This window comes from Oncorhynchus masou, chromosome 5 (assembly GCF_036934945.1).
Source record: "Oncorhynchus masou masou isolate Uvic2021 chromosome 5, UVic_Omas_1.1, whole genome shotgun sequence".
Classification (NCBI taxonomy): domain Eukaryota; kingdom Metazoa; phylum Chordata; class Actinopteri; order Salmoniformes; family Salmonidae; genus Oncorhynchus; species Oncorhynchus masou.
Genome location: NC_088216.1, coordinates 45,213,984 through 45,226,665, shown reverse-complemented (window position 1 = coordinate 45,226,665; position 12,682 = coordinate 45,213,984). Strand labels below are relative to the sequence as shown.

General features: G+C 39.8%; 1 long non-coding RNA gene across 2 annotated transcripts in view; it reads right to left on the bottom strand.

Annotated features, from left to right (window-relative positions):
• Positions 1-12,682, bottom strand: part of LOC135539659 (uncharacterized) — a 47,429-nt gene that overhangs the window by 16,294 nt on the left and 18,453 nt on the right. Inside the window, exon 3 of one of the 2 annotated variants that reach the window (XR_010455654.1) lies at positions 9,719-12,137. The exons of the other annotated variant lie outside the window; for it this stretch is intronic. This is a non-coding gene — a long non-coding RNA (uncharacterized LOC135539659). Of the gene's footprint in view, positions 1-9,718; positions 12,138-12,682 lie in introns of those variants that run through there. 2 annotated transcript variants of the gene reach the window in all.

The window sequence follows — 12,682 nt, the reverse complement described above, 5'->3', positions numbered from 1 at the left end:
AGCAGGGATAAAACCTTTATTCAGGTTCAACGATAGCTATGCAAATCTATCTCTGACATGACCAATAAGAGAGAGGCTATGTATTTAGCGAGTTACATCACAGTATCACAGCCTAGTATCATAGCAGCGTAGCCAATAATGACATGTAGCTGTTTGACGGTTATCCTGGCCATCTGCCCAAAATTGTTGAACAACTTTCTGGAAGCCCATTTTCTCTAGAGTAGCTACTAACCACACGTCTTGTCTGGGGAAGAGGTTCCAGTGGGCGAGTTCGTTTTGCGCAGTGGTGGAAAAAGTAGACTACCCCATTTTTATACATGAGTAAAAGTAAAGATACCTTGATAGAAAAGTAAACGTCACCCAGCAAAATACTACTTGAGTAAAAGTCTAAAAGTAATTGGTTTTAAATATATATATATATACTTATGTACAAAAAGTAAATGTAATTGCTAAATATAAAATGTATCAAAAGTAATAGTAGAAATCATTACACATTCTTTATATTAAGCAAACCAGAAGGCACCATGTTCTTGTCTTTCATATTTACGGATAGCCAGGCTCACACTCCAACACTCAGACATCATTCACAAAATGAGGCATTTTTGTTTAGTGAGACCACCAGATCAGTGGCAGTAGGCATGACCAGGGATGTTCTCTTGATAAATGTGTGAATTGGACCATTTTCCTGTCCTGTTACTTTTGGTTTGGTTTGCTGCTATTGTTGTTGTTTGCTTGGGACAGCGTTTCCTCTCCTTGTACGCATTCATCCATGTCACCTCGTATTTTGTACAGATGACTCAAAGCAGTCAACGGAAGAAGGCCAACTTTGTACAACATGTGTCTGCTACATGAAAAAAAATATCTCTAAATGTTTATATATTGTCAGGATTTGGCCAGGGTTGTTCCGGTTTTTGCCACTAGATGCCCCCATTGTGCTTTTTGACCCTTTTGTTTTCCCTTGTTCCCAGGTATTATTTGCGCTTGTGCCTCGTTTCCCTTGAATGCATTTAAACCCTTAGTTTTCCTCAGTTCTTTGCTCTGTGTTTGAATGTTACCACCCAGCCCCAGCGATGCTGTGAACATTTGTTGCTCCAGTTGGACGCTCTTGTGGTACTCTGTTTTTGTTCTCATTTATTCATTTTTGATTATCTTTTGAGGCTTTTTTCTGCTGTACCTACCACCTTGTGGATTTACATTTTGACTTGGAGGGTTACCTTTGTTCTCTTGGAATTACTTTTGACGTTGTGGATTTATATCATTGCCTGAAGAACTTTCCTTTTTACTTTATTAAAACACCGTCTCAAGTACTGCTGTGTCTGCCTCATCTTCTGGATGCTGCTGACTATTATGGGCTCAGTTTGCTAAGTGACTGTTTCTCACACCGGAGACCTGAGTTTGTAACCGAGTCTTGACATATATGATATTTGGTGATTAGATTATATTGATATTTTTCACTTCAGCTCTTTGTGATTTGTGTTCCTTTGATTTAATGCTATTGTGGTGTGCAGTGCATTTGATATCTTCTGTTTTATAGTACTGTGAGTTTTATGACTAACCTCCACAATTGAAATATTATACACACACACACACACACACACACACACACACACACACACACACACACACAGACGGACACACACACACACACAGACGGACACACACACACACACAGACGGACACACACACACACACACACACAGACACACACACACAGAGAGAGACACACAGACACACACACACAGTGTACAAAACATTAAGGACACCTTCCTAATATTAAGTTGCCCCCCCCCCTTTTTCCCTTAGAACAGCAAGGTGTTAAAAGCGTTTGATAGTGATGCTGGTCCATGTTGACTCCAATGCTTCCCACAGTTGTGTCAAGTTGGCTGGGATGTCCTTTGGGTGGTGGACCATTCTTGATACACACGGGAAACTGTTGAGCGTGAAAAATACAGCAGCGTTGCAGTTCTTGACAAAAACCGGTGTGCATGGCACCTACTACCAGAACCCATTCAAAGGCACTTACTGTAAATAGTTAAGTCTTGCCCATTGACCCTCTGAATGGCACACATGCACAATCGGTCTCAATTGTCTCGAGGCTTAAAAATCCTTCTTTAGTCTGTCTCCTCCCCTTCAGCTACACTGATTGAGGTGGATTTAACAAGTGACATCAATAAGGGATGATGGCTTTCATATGGATTCACCTGGGCAGTCTATGTCATGGAAAGAGCAAAAGTTTCCTTAATGTTTTGTATACTCAGTACATACATACATACATACATACATGCATACATACATACATACATACATACATACATACATACATACATACATACATACATACATACACACACACACACACACACACACACACACACACACACACACACACACACACACACACACACACACACATACACATACACACATACACACATACATACATACATACATACATACATACATACTCTCAGTATGGCAGACTAAGGCCTAGTTTTCTGTGACATTGTAGAGGCAGAAAGTATGAATAGGAAGGCCCCACTCACACACCCAAGAAAAAGTTTTACTTACACTCACACATGGAGCACAAAGAAGAACAAATAGAGAAAAATTGACATTGCCTTAGAAAATAAGAAAAAGAAGAAGAAATTCATTGGGACAGGAATTTATTAAAAGAATAATTAAAGGTTAAATATGTTGAATGTTAAAGGTTGATTAAAGTAATATAGTAAAATGGTTAAGGATGAGATGTTGGTTTTAAGGTACAGTATATTTGGACTATGTCTATTAGGCTTGGAGGATAAGGTCTTAGGTTGATAGTGATATGTTAGAATGTAGAAATAAGAGGATGGTGGGATGTTGGATGTTTAAGATCCGGTAATAGAGTTAGAGTTAGATGAGAATTGAGTGAAATTAGAATAGTAAAGGGAATAATAAGTGTTAATGTTGCAAACTAGTAATGGTGATGATATGTAGCTAAAAGTATATTAAGGGTGCAAGCTTGACTGAGAACAACCCCAGCCAGGTTAGACTGTTAGAAGAAGGCAGGAAATCCTGTGGATGTGAGGGGGGAGGAGCTTGTGGTTTTAGAAAGCCTAGGGTGACGTAAAAATGGGGGTTAGTGGGTGGCTGAAAAATAGTTTGCAGGTGCAATTGCAAAAATAGGTGTTAGGCAGAGAATAATGATAGATTGGGGTGGGGCTAGGACCACAGATACAGTGCATTTGGAAAGTATTCAGACCCCCCAAAATGTTCCACATTTTGTTGTTACAGCCTTATTTTAAAATGGATTAAAGAAAAACATTTCCTCATACCTACATTATCCCATAACAAGAGCTGTCTTGGGGGTGTGGTTTGAGGTGGGTCTTTCTTTGGGCTTTTGTTTGCCAATCAATCACAACAAACAATGCAAGTAGCTAGTCATTTCGATTTGAAACATTGAAAAAGAGCTGGCAACATGCATCAAACATGTCGTCAGGTTCGCTTGATTAGGAGCTAGCTAGTTAGCTAGCAGGGATAAAACCTTTATTCAGGTTCAACGATAGCTATGCAAATCTATCTCTGACATGACCAATAAGAGAGAGGCTATGTATTTAGCGAGTTACATCACAGTATCACAGCCTAGTATCATAGCAGCGTAGCCAATAATGACATGTAGCTGTTTGACGGTTATCCTGGCCATCTGCCCAAAATTGTTGAACAACTTTCTGGAAGCCCATTTTCTCTAGAGTAGCTACTAACCACACGTCTTGTCTGGGGAAGAGGTTCCAGTGGGCGAGTTCGTTTTGCGCAGTGGTGGAAAAAGTAGACTACCCCATTTTTATACATGAGTAAAAGTAAAGATACCTTGATAGAAAAGTAAACGTCACCCAGCAAAATACTACTTGAGTAAAAGTCTAAAAGTAATTGGTTTTAAATATATATATATATACTTATGTACAAAAAGTAAATGTAATTGCTAAATATAAAATGTATCAAAAGTAATAGTAGAAATCATTACACATTCTTTATATTAAGCAAACCAGAAGGCACCATGTTCTTGTCTTTCATATTTACGGATAGCCAGGCTCACACTCCAACACTCAGACATCATTCACAAAATGAGGCATTTTTGTTTAGTGAGACCACCAGATCAGTGGCAGTAGGCATGACCAGGGATGTTCTCTTGATAAATGTGTGAATTGGACCATTTTCCTGTCCTGTTACTTTTGGTTTGGTTTGCTGCTATTGTTGTTGTTTGCTTGGGACAGCGTTTCCTCTCCTTGTACGCATTCATCCATGTCACCTCGTATTTTGTACAGATGACTCAAAGCAGTCAACGGAAGAAGGCCAACTTTGTACAACATGTGTCTGCTACATGAAAAAAAATATCTCTAAATGTTTATATATTGTCAGGATTTGGCCAGGGTTGTTCCGGTTTTTGCCACTAGATGCCCCCATTGTGCTTTTTGACCCTTTTGTTTTCCCTTGTTCCCAGGTATTATTTGCGCTTGTGCCTCGTTTCCCTTGAATGCATTTAAACCCTTAGTTTTCCTCAGTTCTTTGCTCTGTGTTTGAATGTTACCACCCAGCCCCAGCGATGCTGTGAACATTTGTTGCTCCAGTTGGACGCTCTTGTGGTACTCTGTTTTTGTTCTCATTTATTCATTTTTGATTATCTTTTGAGGCTTTTTTCTGCTGTACCTACCACCTTGTGGATTTACATTTTGACTTGGAGGGTTACCTTTGTTCTCTTGGAATTACTTTTGACGTTGTGGATTTATATCATTGCCTGAAGAACTTTCCTTTTTACTTTATTAAAACACCGTCTCAAGTACTGCTGTGTCTGCCTCATCTTCTGGATGCTGCTGACTATTATGGGCTCAGTTTGCTAAGTGACTGTTTCTCACACCGGAGACCTGAGTTTGTAACCGAGTCTTGACATATATGATATTTGGTGATTAGATTATATTGATATTTTTCACTTCAGCTCTTTGTGATTTGTGTTCCTTTGATTTAATGCTATTGTGGTGTGCAGTGCATTTGATATCTTCTGTTTTATAGTACTGTGAGTTTTATGACTAACCTCCACAATTGAAATATTATACACACACACACACACACACACACACACACACACACACACACACACACACACACAGACGGACACACACACACACACAGACGGACACACACACACACACAGACGGACACACACACACACACACACACAGACGGACACACACACACAGAGAGAGAGACACACAGACACACACACACAGTGTACAAAACATTAAGGACACCTTCCTAATATTAAGTTGCCCCCCCCCCTTTTTCCCTTAGAACAGCAAGGTGTTAAAAGCGTTTGATAGTGATGCTGGTCCATGTTGACTCCAATGCTTCCCACAGTTGTGTCAAGTTGGCTGGGATGTCCTTTGGGTGGTGGACCATTCTTGATACACACGGGAAACTGTTGAGCGTGAAAAATACAGCAGCGTTGCAGTTCTTGACAAAAACCGGTGTGCATGGCACCTACTACCAGAACCCATTCAAAGGCACTTACTGTAAATAGTTAAGTCTTGCCCATTGACCCTCTGAATGGCACACATGCACAATCGGTCTCAATTGTCTCGAGGCTTAAAATCCTTCTTTAGTCTGTCTCCTCCCCTTCAGCTACACTGATTGAGGTGGATTTAACAAGTGACATCAATAAGGGATGATGGCTTTCATATGGATTCACCTGGGCAGTCTATGTCATGGAAAGAGCAAAAGTTTCCTTAATGTTTTGTATACTCAGTACATACATACATACATACATACATGCATACATACATACATACATACATACATACATACATACATACATACATACATACATACATACATACATACACACACACACACACACACACACACACACACACACACACACACACACACACACACACACACACACACACACACACACACACACACACACATACACATACACACATACACACATACATACATACATACATACATACATACATACTCTCAGTATGGCAGACTAAGGCCTAGTTTTCTGTGACATTGTAGAGGCAGAAAGTATGAATAGGAAGGCCCCACTCACACACCCAAGAAAAAGTTTTACTTACACTCACACATGGAGCACAAAGAAGAACAAATAGAGAAAAATTGACATTGCCTTAGAAAATAAGAAAAAGAAGAAGAAATTCATTGGGACAGGAATTTATTAAAAGAATAATTAAAGGTTAAATATGTTGAATGTTAAAGGTTGATTAAAGTAATATAGTAAAATGGTTAAGGATGAGATGTTGGTTTTAAGGTACAGTATATTTGGACTATGTCTATTAGGCTTGGAGGATAAGGTCTTAGGTTGATAGTGATATGTTAGAATGTAGAAATAAGAGGATGGTGGGATGTTGGATGTTTAAGATCCGGTAATAGAGTTAGAGTTAGATGAGAATTGAGTGAAATTAGAATAGTAAAGGGAATAATAAGTGTTAATGTTGCAAACTAGTAATGGTGATGATATGTAGCTAAAAGTATATTAAGGGTGCAAGCTTGACTGAGAACAACCCCAGCCAGGTTAGACTGTTAGAAGAAGGCAGGAAATCCTGTGGATGTGAGGGGGGAGGAGCTTGTGGTTTTAGAAAGCCTAGGGTGACGTAAAAATGGGGGTTAGTGGGTGGCTGAAAAATAGTTTGCAGGTGCAATTGCAAAAATAGGTGTTAGGCAGAGAATAATGATAGATTGGGGTGGGGCTAGGACCACAGATACAGTGCATTTGGAAAGTATTCAGACCCCCCAAAATGTTCCACATTTTGTTGTTACAGCCTTATTTTAAAATGGATTAAAGAAAAACATTTCCTCATACCTACATTATCCCATAACAAGAGCTGTCTTGGGGGTGTGGTTTGAGGTGGGTCTTTCTTTGGGTTTGTGTTTGCCAATCAATCACAACAAACAATGCAAGTAGCTAGTCATTTCGATTTGAAACATTGAAAGAGAGCTGGCAACATGCATCAAACATGTCGTCAGGTTCGCTTGATTAGGAGCTAGCTAGTTAACTAGCAGGGATAAAATCTTTATTCAGGTTCAACGATAGCTATGCAAATCTATCTCTGACATGACCAATAAGCGAGAGGCTATGTATTTAGCGAGTTACATCACAGTATCACAGCCTAGTATCATAGCAGCGTAGCCAATAATGACATGTAGCTGTTTGACGGTTATCCTGGCCATCTGCCCAAAATTGTTGAACAACTTTCTGGAAGCCCATTTTCTCTAGAGTAGCTACTAACCACACGTCTTGTCTGGGGAAGAGGTTCCAGTGGGCGAGTTCGTTTTGCGCAGTGGTGGAAAAAGTAGACTACCCCATTTTTATACATGAGTAAAAGTAAAGATACCTTGATAGAAAAGTAAAAGTCACCCAGCAAAATACTACTTGAATAAAAGTCTAAAAGTAATTGGTTTTAAATATATATATATACTTATGTACAAAAAGTAAATGTAATTGCTAAATATAAAATGTATCAAAAGTAATAGTAGAAATCATTTCACATTCTTTATATTAAGCAAACCAGAAGGCACCATGTTCTTGTCTTTCATATTTACGGATAGCCAGGCTCACACTCCAACACTCAGGCATCATTTACAAAATGAGGCATTTTTGTTTAGTGAGACCACCAGATCAGTGGCAGTAGGCATGACCAGGGATGTTCTCTTGATAAATGTGTGAATTGGACCATTTTCCTGTCCTGTTACTTTTGGTGTTGGTTTGCTGCTATTGTTGTTGTTTGCTTGGGACAGTGTTTCCTCTCCTTGTGCGCAGTCATCCATGTCACCTCGTATTTTGTACAGATGACTCAAAGCAGTCAACGGAAGAAGGCCAACTTTGTACAACATGTGTCTGCTACATGAAAAAAATATCTCTAAATGTTTATATATTGTCAGGATTTGGCCAGGGTTGTTCCGGTTTTTGCCACTAGATGCCCCCATTGTGCTTTTTGACCCTTTTGTTTTCCCTTGTTCCCAGTTATTATTTGCGCTTGTGCCTCGTTTCCCTTGAATGCATGTAAACCCTTAGTGTTCCTCAGTTCTTTGCTCTGTGTTTGAATGTTACCACCCAGCCCCAGCGATGCTGTGAACATTTGTTGCTCCAGTTGGACGCTCTTGTGGTACTCTGTTTTTGTTCTCATTTATTCATTTTTGATTATCTTTTGAGGCTTTTTTCTGCTGTACCTACCACCTTGTGGATTTACATTTTGACTTGGAGGGTTACCTTTGTTCTCTTGGAATTACTTTTGACGTTGTGTATTTATATTGTTGCCTGAAGAACTTTCCTTTTTACTTTATTAAAACACCGTCTCAAGTACTGCTGTGTCTGCCTCATCTTCTGGGTTCTGCTGACTATTATGGGCTCAGTTTGCTAAGTGACTGTTTCTCACACCGGAGACCTGAGTTTGTAACCGAGTCTTGACATATATGATATTTGGTGATTAGATTATATTGATATTTTTCACTTCAGCTCTTTGTGATTTGTGTTCCTTTGATTTAATGCTATTGTGGTGTGCAGTGCATTTGATATCTTCTGTTTTATAGTACTGTGAGTTTTATGACTAACCTCCACAATTGAAATATTATACACACACACACACACACACACACACACACACACACACACACACACACACACACACACACACACACACACACACACACACACACACACACACACACACACACACACACACACACACACACACACACACACACACACACAGAGAGAGAGAGACACACAGACACACACACAGTGTACAAAACATTAAGGACACCTTCCTAATATTAAGTTGCACCACCCCCCCCCCCCCTTTTTCCCTTAGAACAGCAAGGTGTTAAAAGTGTTTGACAGTGATGCTGGTCCATGTTGACTCCAATGCTTCCCACAGTTGTGTCAAGTTGGCTGGGATGTCCTTGGGGTGGTGTCCCATTCTTGATACACACGGGAAACTGTTGAGCATGAAAAATACAGCAGCGTTGCAGTTCTTGACAAAAAACGGTGCACCTGGCACCTACTACCAGAACCCATTCAGAGGCACTTACTGTAAATAGTTAGTCTTGCCCATTGACCCTCTGAATGGCACACATGCACAATCGGTCTCAATTGTCTCGAGGCTTAAAAATCCTTCTTTAGTCTGTCTCCTCCCCTTCCGCTACACTGATTGAGGTGGATTTAATAAGTGACATCAATAAGGGATGATAGCTTTCACATGGATTCAACTGGGCAGTCTATGTCATGGAAAGAGCAAAAGTGTCCTTAATGTTTTGTATACTCAGTGCATACATACATACATACATACATACATACATACATACATACATACACACATACACACATACACACACACACACACACACACACACACACACACACACACACACACACACACACACACACACACACACACACACACACACACACACACACACACACACACACACACACACACACACACACACACTCACACACACACACATACATACTCTCAGTATGGCAGACTAAGGCCTAGTTTTCTGTGACATTGTAGAGGCAGAAAGTATGAATAGGAAGGCCCCACTCACACACACAAGAAAGAGTTTTACTTACACTCACACATGGAGCACAAAGAAGAACAAACAGAGAAAAAAGTACATTGCCTTAGAAAATAAGAAAAATAAGATGAAATTCATTGGGACTGGAATTTATTAAAATAATAATTAAAGGTTAAATATGTTGAATGTTAAAGGTTGACTAAAGAAATATAGTAAAATGGTTGTCAAATATAATTTTGTACATGTTAGTATTGTGTACATGCTAGGCGGAGAGATTGGTAGGGGGACTCACAACTCCTAAACACATCACATTTGATCTAAGTAGAGTAAGATGATGGCAAGGATCTTCAACTAGTTGGCATAAACCACCTGAATATGGATATTCGTAAAATATTTCTTGAAGGTTGTTTGATTTTGAGAAATTAGCCCTATGTTAAAGAGAGAATTCACCCAAATTACAAAATACAAAATGTTTGTGTCCTTACCTTGAAAGCAGTCTGTGGACAAGGACACTGCAATCAATCTAATTTGCTTGCCAACTGCCATCAACCATGAATATAACAATGTCCTGATCAGAGACTTGGTTTAGTGGTAACACTCCCCTGCACATATTGCTTACATCTTTCTACCTGAGAACAGGGATCAATCGCTGTGTCCAACCTTCCATCTGTTTTTAGCATTTGCCTGCCACTTTATCTAATTGAATTACTGTCTGAACAACTTGTCAAACCACTTAAAAATATTTTTACAGAAATATTAGCATACTTGAAATTTCAGCCCTCCAAAATCTCAAAGTAACAAAATCATCAAATATTGAGTTTTCATTTAATGTTCAAAGCATCCTGAATACACCTGACCTGTGGTTTTTATTTTCCACCCTGGTCAATTTCATGAAATTAGCTATAAAACAGTCAAATGTTCCTGATGGAGAACCCCCAGTCCCCCATCTAAAGGTTGTACCAGGGGGCAATGAAATGCACGTAGAAAATCTCACTCATGGCAAATTAGTCAACTTAGGCTGCTAAATCAGTGGTTCCCAAACTTTTTATAGTCCCGTACCCCTTCAAACATTCAACCTCCAGCTGCATATAGTCCCATACCCCCTCGAGCACCAGGGTCAGCGCACTTTCAAATGTTGTTTTTTGCCATCATTATTATAATTTTTAAACAATGTACCCCTTTTTGTCTCCCCAATTTTGTGGTATCCAATTGGTAGTAGTTTCAGGCTTGTCTCATCGCTGCAACTCCCGTACGGGTTTGGGAGAGGCGAAGGTCGAGAGCAATGCATCCTCATAAACACAACCCAACCAAGCCGCACTGCTTCTTGACACAATGCACATCCAACCCGGAAGTCAGCCGCACCAATGTGTCGGAGGAAACACCGTACACCTGGCGACCTGGTCAGTGTGCACTGCGCCCGGCCTGACACTTACGATACATTTATTAAACATAAGAATGAGTGTGAGTTTTTGTCACAACCCGGCTCATGGGAAGTGACAAAGAGCTCTTATAGGACAAGGGCACAAATAATAATATAATAATAATACATAATTTTGCTCTTTATTTAACCATCTTACATATAAAACCTTATTTGTTCATCGAAAATTGAGAATAACTCACCACAGGTTAATGATAAGGGTGTGCTTGAAAGGATGCACATACCTCTGCAAATGTGTATGAACTCAGTACTCTCTTGAATTAAAGGCTGTTCCTTGACTTTTAAGACCGGGGCTCTGTCCATTCTTATAAAATAAGGGTCATACAAATCCTTATGCATTGACAGAGTGTTAAATTTTGATTGGGAATTAAAACAGAGGAATTAAATTCCTTCAACAGTTCTGTATGTGTCTGTTTTTATGTTATTCTGTATTTTTCCATCATGAGAAAGGCCCATGGTCCTGAAACTGTTAACAATGTTTCAAGTCAGCTATGTTGCATAACACCTACATACATCCACACAAGCCAACAGCAGATAATATTCAATCACATATATGGTAATGGGCTATAGTGCATAACACAGAAACCTCATACTACTAAGCATGGAAAGGAATGATTATTGTTGCCATTTGTTTTGGAGGTGGACAAGTCCACTGGACTTCCTTTACGACCAGTGTGGTACACCTCAGTACTATCTTAGATGTGCTTTAAGATAATCCCCGTCTAGGGGCCTGTCTGCTCTTCACTGTTCTCATAGGGGAGTTTACAACTAGATTTGATTTATGCTCTGGCGATCTCGTACGGTGTTGTCCGTAGTCTCTGTGGCCTACCTTGTTGGATTTCCAAACCATCAATGGGAGTAACCGATCCATCAAGTCTGCTCCAAGTAGCAGGGGTACAGATTCGAGGCTGATAACAGACACAGGGTGAACGAGCAATACGTCTAAAAGCAAGGGTTGAATTCTGCCTGAGATCAGTTTCATGAGGAAGAGTGAAAAGGTGAGGGCGTTCAATACCAACTGGTATCAAATGTATTAGTGATGGGTCGTTCCTCTCTCTCCTCGGCGCTAAGAGTCGGCTCTTGTAGGTGAATGTTGGGAGAAGCTCACATATCAGAAGAGCCAAATCTATTTAGAAAAAAAATAAAAAAAATAAGATATGAATAATCAAAAGATTTAATTGACTAGAATTAACTCATTCAAAGAACGAAAAAAATCAATAAAATAATATAGGCCTAAATGCTCAAGCGCACACACATTCGATCTGACTGTGTAACGGTTCTCGTCTGTCGAAGCAGAAGCAGACCAAAATGCAGCATGGTGGTTATTCATGTTCTTTAATGAAAGGGAACTCGACATGAAATAACTAACAATACAAAACGACAAACGGAACGTGGAAACCTATACAGCCTATCTGGTGAACAACAATCACAGAGACAGGAACAATCACCCACGAAATACTCAAAGAATATGGCTGCCTAAATATGGTTTTCTAATCAGAGACAACTATAAACACCTGCCTCTGATTGAGAACCACTCCAGACAGCCATAGACTATGCTAGATACCCCCACTAAGCCACACACCCAACACCTAACAACACCCCAAGACAAAACACACCACAATAAACCCATGTCACACCCCGGCCTGACCAAATAAATAAAGACAAACACAA